Here is a 7,448-nt window from a genome sequence, read left to right on the forward strand (position 1 = left end):
TCAATGACATGAGACAAAGTATATGTGAACTGCTGTATGGAAAATGAATCTGCTCTGTAAATCTTCACCCAAATCACAGTTAAAAAAAAAAAAAGATCCCAGTTGCTAATTGCCAAAGTAGGAGGTGGAACAATGTTTTTGTGTAGTATGTTATGGCCAATTGAGCTTGATGTCCCCTGTGGCCATGGTTCTGAGCTCACAGGTCCAACTGCTCGGTCCCTCTGGGTAGCTGGCTGTGCCCAAGAAGTGACTACAATCTTGTCCCTTGTCAGCTCTACTATATACCTGGGAATTCTTATAGAACATACAAATACACGTGTAGAAACATTGTCTGCCAACCCTATACACAGTCATGGGCACACTCCCCCCTGCAGAGACATACCTAATCATCCAGCCTGTCCACTCATCTATCAACCTATAGATCAATGTTTGCCATTACTGACAACACAGTACTGTATGTGCAAAGGGTTCATCTTTGTTGTCTTCACCTCTCATGCACCTCTCTCTATCTTCCTCTTCCTCAATGCCACTGTGTTGATTACTCACATTTGGTACATTGCCCTTCCCGTCACCCAAATCAATACTTGTCTCTACCTATCTAGCAGTGAGAACCTTCCTTTTAACTTCATAAACACATGGTAAGATGCCCTGTACCCTCAGATGGTAGGAAGAGAGGAGGCACAAAGACTGAAAAGCAAACAAGGGGGAAGGGATTGAGGGAAAGACAGAGGGAAAATAGGCAGCCCTGGAAGTGGGAAGAGAAGACAGGAAAGAGGTGGGAGGCTGGAGGAGCAGATTCTGCCTCCTGCCAGTGGTGACGACACAGCCCCTCAGACACGAAGCTGTACATGAAGAGGAGCCACACCTGTTATCACACACTCACACATTAGCTCACACCACGGAGACAGCTGTGTCTAGGGCTGTGAACAGCCTCCTTCCTCCAGATCCAGAGCTGGCTTCCTTGGGACCATCTCCATGTTCCAGCCACAGACCCTGTAACCAGCCATCACCCTACCCCACCCACCATCACATGGTCCTTCCCCCATCCCCGGTTCCTTAGCCTGCTTGGAAATGGGAAGAGTCTCCTTTCCTCCATTCCGCCCCCTCAAACCTGAGGGGGCCAACACCTTTAGCTTCAGGCTGGAGCAGGGGAGGGTGCTCCAGGGGACAAGGAGGGCTCCAGGCTCACCCTAACCTTGGAAATAAACCTGCTTATTGATTCCAGACACAAACACCCACTGATCTCTTTGGACCTGACCTGTCTTGCTGAGGTTTTGCCTGAAGCCTAGTTAGGGCAGCCCCTTCCTAAGGGGGCATATTTGGAAAGAGGCTGGGGCTCTCCTCTTGTTCTTCTGAGCTTTTGTGAATAACCCTGCTCCAAGGCAAGGGTCAAGATGGGTTGATCTAGGGTCAAGGAGAGGGCTATACTGTGGGGAGCAGCCCATCTCCATAGTGGGTGAGAGACCAGCCAGCAGCCAGCAGCTCCGGGAAGTGAAGTCACGTGCCCACGGTGCAGGAGCTGAGAAGCAAAGCCAGGTCTCTGGAGATCTTTCCCTAGGCCATGGCACTGTCCTCTACTCAGATCCACCCCACCTCCAGCCCTGTCAGCAGGCTGTCCACCTTTGGAGGTTGGCAGGTCCTAGTTAGTCCATGAGTGGGTCAGGCAAGGAAGCAGCCACAGCAGACAGCAACAGCTCAGGTGCTGGGTGCTGATCTGATCAGCAAAACAGCTGCTTCCGGAGCCAGATAGTCCAGTGGTCAGTGCTGCCCCCCCCTGCTGTTTTGGCTCAGCCTCCTGCCCAAACACATGTGGTCACACCATCCCCTCCTGGCTTAAGGGTCACACCAACAGGGGTCAAGAAAGAAGATGTTAGGGTTCCACTAATTTGAGGACGTAGCCTTGGATGGCTTTCCAGCCTCCATTTCTCAACTATAAATTGCGGATAATAATAGCAGCTACCTCCGGGGGTTGTTCATGCATTTGTTACTTTGAAGAATATTTCCTCTGGTCGACTAAGTGCCGGGCACAGTTGCAGGTGAAGGAAACCACGTTCCAGCCCTTGGGGAGCTCAAGCTGGAATAGAGAGGGGCATGACAGGAAACAAACAAAATTTTCTGGGGCTTGAAACAAAATACAGGCATATGAGTTAAACATTTACCTCAAGTAGATACACTCCTTGGAGAGAACAATCATGGGAGAAAGAAAGGCTGCTTATGCACAGGAGACAGCTCAGGGGGCAGGAGTGCATGGAGGGATGGACACTGGGAAGAGGTAACTATGGGGAGGAAGTGGGAGGGGAGCTGTTGCATTGTGGTAAACTGTGGTCAATGACATGAGACAAAGTATATGTGAACTGCTGTATGGAAAGTGAATTTACTCTGTAAATCTTGACCCAAATCACAATAAAAAAAAAAAAAAAATCGGGCTTTATGCGATTCAGAGAAAAGTAAAGCTGGGTGAGGATATGAAATGCTCATGCGTGAGTGTGTTACTAGGGGTCCTATTTGATGCGGAGTAATCAAGGTCGGCCTCTCTAAAGAGACAACACCTGACCGGAAAGTGTTGGCTTCAGGATTAAGTGGGGCCAAAGCCACGTAACACGTCAGAGCCCGGGCAGTACAAAGCGCTCTTAGGCATCGAGTGTCATTCTTTCGGCTACTACTGTAATTCCTAGTGAGCGCTGCCAACCCCCGGTAAGGAGCAGAGTGACTCCCGGACCAGACGCAAGCAAGGCAAGGGTTGGTGGAGGTGAGCGGAACCGATGGTTGAGGCGATGGCGATAGTGGTGGACAATGACGGAGACGGAGGGAAATGACAGGTCTCCTTCACTATTCAAGACCCTCCGCCCAGCTGTGCGTCTAGAGCCTGAGGACCCGCCAACCCACCAAGCGGCTATCCCGGGCCCAGTTCCAGCCAGGCTGCCTCCTCAATCCCCCGCGCCGCTCACTCACCGCGGCCGCCGTGTCTCGGGTCCCGTCTCTGCAGCGGCGGGCCAAGTGCCCTCCTGCAGCCCTCGGCGTTTAGAGCACCACCGCGGCCCGCGCCAGCCCCCTTCAGGCCCGGGGGCCCGCCCTGGCCACCCCCGCGCTCCACACGTGGCCGCGGGGACCCACACTCTCAATCACCTGGCGGCGACGACTGGCCCGCGCCAACCAATCGGCGCCCTCGGAGCAGATCCGCTCGGCCGCACCGCCCAATCAGCGGCCGCGAGGGGCTCTGTCACCGCCCATGCCGGCTGGAGTCTGGGCGCCCCTCCTTCAAGGGCCTGATGGGCTGTCTCCAATCTGGAGAGAGCGTCTCTAACTAGGCTGGGGTTCACAGCCCTCACTTATACCTCCCTCTACCCACAGAGTCATTCCCCTTCTCCCCCTGTGGCTATCTCCTTGTCATGCAAGAAGCGGTTCCAACGACTCCTGCCGGAAGTCTTCCTTGGCCACCACCAGCTGGCAGAGCCTTGGGTATCTTTCTTGCTTCTTTATCTCCTCTTACTAGAGTGCAAGGCACTGGACAGGGGGGGCCTCCATGCCCAGTGCGCAGGACACAGTCTGGCTTCTACTAGGCATTCGTGATTATTTATTCAATGGTGATTTGAGTGACAGTTTACAGAGCAAATTGGTTTCCCATTCAACTGTTTCTGCACATTTATAAGGTGCTCTGGTAGCGTAGTGGCTAAGACATTCGGCTGCTAACCAACAGTTCTACAGTTCAAACCCACCAGCCACTCTGCGGGAGAAAGATGAGGCAGTCTGCTTCTGTAAAGTCATATCTACTTGATGGCAGTGAGCTTAGTTCATACACGTTTTGTTGCTGCCCTTCTGATCTCGTTTCGATGATCGTTCTAAGGACTGCTACCTCCCTGGTGTAATTGTTCACCCTCATAGACCTATTATTTGGCTGAAAGTTGAACCACGGGGGTGAATTCAGTTCTAGTCTCAAAGGGTGTCTAAGTGCTCAAATAATTTCTTTTAGCAGGATCAGCACAAGGCTGGTCCCTATGACATGGAGGTTAAAGATGTCCCAAACTGCTGTACCACTCCATCATCTCTGACCGACTCCTCCTCCTCCCCTCAGTACTCTCCCTCCTGTCTTAGGGTTCCATATTTTGCTGTAACATCTCACAGAACTCACAGACTGCCAAGGAGCTATCTCATGTGGTGCTGGAGGCTGGGGGGCTGGGGAGGTCTGGAGGATGCTCCCCACTTGTGTGGTTGCAGTGGCTGAAGAATCCAAACTGGCAGATCAGATGATGGGCTGCTGTCTCAAGTCCAGGGGTGAGATGATGATGAATCAACTGCAGGACCAGAGCAAGAGAGAGAACTTTCCCAGGACATTCACAGATACACCCTCAAGGAAGCTAAGGGTGCTGACAAGTCATACCCTCCAGCAAAGCAGGACTCAAAATACATCCCACCCTAAACAGAGAGACTAGGGTTTACAATATATCACAAAGTGGAGGACTATGGCTTGCAGGGCCATATTAAGCAATCCACTGCACTTCACTAAGGGCCTAGTCGTGGGGGTTCCACCAGTCTCTAGCAGACTAGTAAGCCTGGTCTTTTTTTTTTTTTTTTTTATGATTTTGAGTTTTGGTCCATGTTTTTCTCCCACTCTATACAGGACCTCCTGTTGTGATCCCTTTCAGAGAGGTCAGCAGGGGTAACCACGCACCATCTAGTTCTGGTCTCAGGGTGATGGAGTCTGAGGTTCATGTGGTTCACTAGGGTTCTGGTTACCTAGTGCCACTCTGACAGGAATATACCACAAATGGGATGGCTTTAACAAACAGGAGTTTATTCTCTTACAGTTTTGGAGGCTAGAAGTCTGAGTTCAAAGTGCCAGGCTCTAGGGGCTGGATGAAAGCCCCTCAATCTTAGGCTTCAGCTCTGCCTCTTGCTCCTAGCCTACTGAAGCTAGAGGTATCTCCTCACTCAGGCAGTGGCTAGCTGCTGAGGCTAACAAATCCAAGGTCAACAAGTGAAAAGGCACAGCCTCAATATTACCAAGCCACATGGCAGGCCATTGATTGGTGCAAGTCCATTGAAAGTCCTAAGATCAGCAGAGCATGGCAGGCTATTGAACAACGACTCAGCTACATGCAGGGTCCAAGCGAGCCATAAACTGGAGACCTTCCTAAAAGTTGCTTCTTATGTACTGGAAGCAGCCAACATCCCTAAAGCAGCTATTCAGCTGCTCCAGTAGATTCCACCATGGAGTTAATTACCAATCTCACCATGGGGAATAACTATATCCAGCTGCCCAGCCACTCAACCAGGCCCAGCCAAGTTGACATACAATCTTAACTACCACAACTAGTTCTTTGGACTAATTGTTTCCATGTGTCTTTGATTTTCTTCATTGTTCTTTGCTCTAAACAAGGAGAGACCAATAGTTGAACTTCAGATGGACAGTTGAAAACTTTTAATACCCTAGTCTCTTCACCAAAGTAGGATGCAGAACATTGTGTTTGTGGACTATGTTATGCCAATTGACCTTGATGTCTCCCACAACTATGGTCCTGAGCCCTCAGGCCCAGTGACACTCCCTCAAGGTTGGTTATGGCCAGGATTTCATGACTTTGCTCTCTGTTTGCTCTACTATATACATGAATAATTTTATAGCACATCCATATACTATGTAGATGGGTATAGTCCCGTTAGCCTGCCCACACATCATCTCACCTGTCTACCTATGTATCCACTTGTAGATTAATGTTTGTTATTACTGGTAAGGGAGCTCTGGTAGCATAGTACCTAAGGCACTTGACTGCTAACCAGAAGGCTGGCGGTTCAAACCCACCAGCCACTCCTCGGAAGGAAGGTTGGGCAATCTACTTCCATAAAAATACTGCCTTGGCAACCCAAGGAGGGGTCACTATGAGTCAAGGCTGACTTGATGGCACACAACAACAACAACAACATTACTGGTAATGCGGAATCGTGTATGTAATAGTATGTACCTTTTTTGTCTCTAACCCTTGTGCACATCTCCATGTCTTCCTTTTCCTTGGTGATATTGTGCTGGTCAATCCCTTTTTGTATATTGCCCTTCCCTTCACCCAAATTAGTATGTATTTCTTATCTAGTTAATGATTTATCTAATTAGTTATACCTGATTTTTTTTTTTTTTTTTAATGAGTGAATGAATGCGTTCAGGACTTGCCCTCTGGGTCATTTTCACCCTTCTCTCAGTGTTAGCCAAAAAATGTGGGTTTGTGTCCAGAGCGACACAAGAATCAGTTCAGTCACATCGAGAGAAGAGAACAACAACAGAAAAAAAACCTCACTGCCACTGAGTCAATTCTGAATCATAGTGACCCTCTTTGGGTTTCCAAGGTGGTAAATCTTTACGGAAGTAGATTGCTCAGTCTTCCTTCCATGGAGTGGCTGGTGGTTGGAACTGTCAACCTTCTGGTTAACAGTCAAATACCTTACACACCAGAGTTTAATCACTTATGCATAAGCAAGGAATGGACAGAGTTTCAGAATACTCTAACAGTCCTCTTACCCCTACTGGGTAAATATAGGATTAACGTTAAAAAAAAAAAAAAAAAAAAAAAAACCACTGCCATCAAGCCAATTCTGACTCATAGCAACCCTTATTGGATTTCTGAGGTGGTAAATCTTTACAAAAGTAGATTGCCCAGTCTAGCTTCTGCAGAGTGGCTGGTGGGTTTGAGCCACCAACCTTCTGATTGACAGTCAGATGCCTTAGGCATTGTGCTACCAGAGCTCCTTAGAGTTAACATAAGTTGAGCTAAAGCTTATGATCACTTGTACACATTCCACTCCCAATGACTGGGGCTCTTTAACCTATGGAAGGACAAAGAGAGGCTGCTAAGTTATGACTCTACATTACCTCTTAGCTCTGGAAGGCATCAACATCAGGTGGATTCTGTTTCTCTCAAGGCTGACCACCCTGGAATATCTCAGGCTGTACTCTTGGCTTCTTTAGGTTTTGTGCCTCTGGGTCTGAGGCTGTTTTGTATGTTAGGTCATCATGGCACCTCAGTGGCTCTGGGATGGTGATGAGGAGGGGTGGCGCATCTTCTTCCTCACTGTCTTCTGGCCCGAGCCATTCTCCTAACAAGGATTAACTGAGCCTGCCCAGCTCAGGACTTGGCATCAAAAGCCTTGGAATGAACGTTAATCACTGCACGCGGGCATCCCATCCCTTGGGTTACACAGAAATCCACTCAGATGGAGAAAGCTGGTGAGTAAATCCAGCCACAGGTGTCAGCAATAGCTTTGAATTAGATAGCACTTTTGCTGCCATGAGGCCAGGCTTCCTATAACAGCAAACCCTCCACTGTCAAGTTGATTCTGACTCATAGCAACCCCCGTTGGGTTTCCAAGGCTGTAAATCTTTATGGAAGTAGATTGTCTCATCTTCCTCCCAAAGAGCAGCTAGTGGGTTTGAAGCACTGACCTACTGACCTTCTGGTTAACAG

Source organism: Orycteropus afer, unplaced genomic scaffold (genome assembly GCF_000298275.1).
Source record: "Orycteropus afer afer isolate SDZICR_OR568_19922 unplaced genomic scaffold, OryAfe1.0 scaffold00031, whole genome shotgun sequence".
NCBI lineage: Eukaryota > Metazoa > Chordata > Mammalia > Tubulidentata > Orycteropodidae > Orycteropus > Orycteropus afer.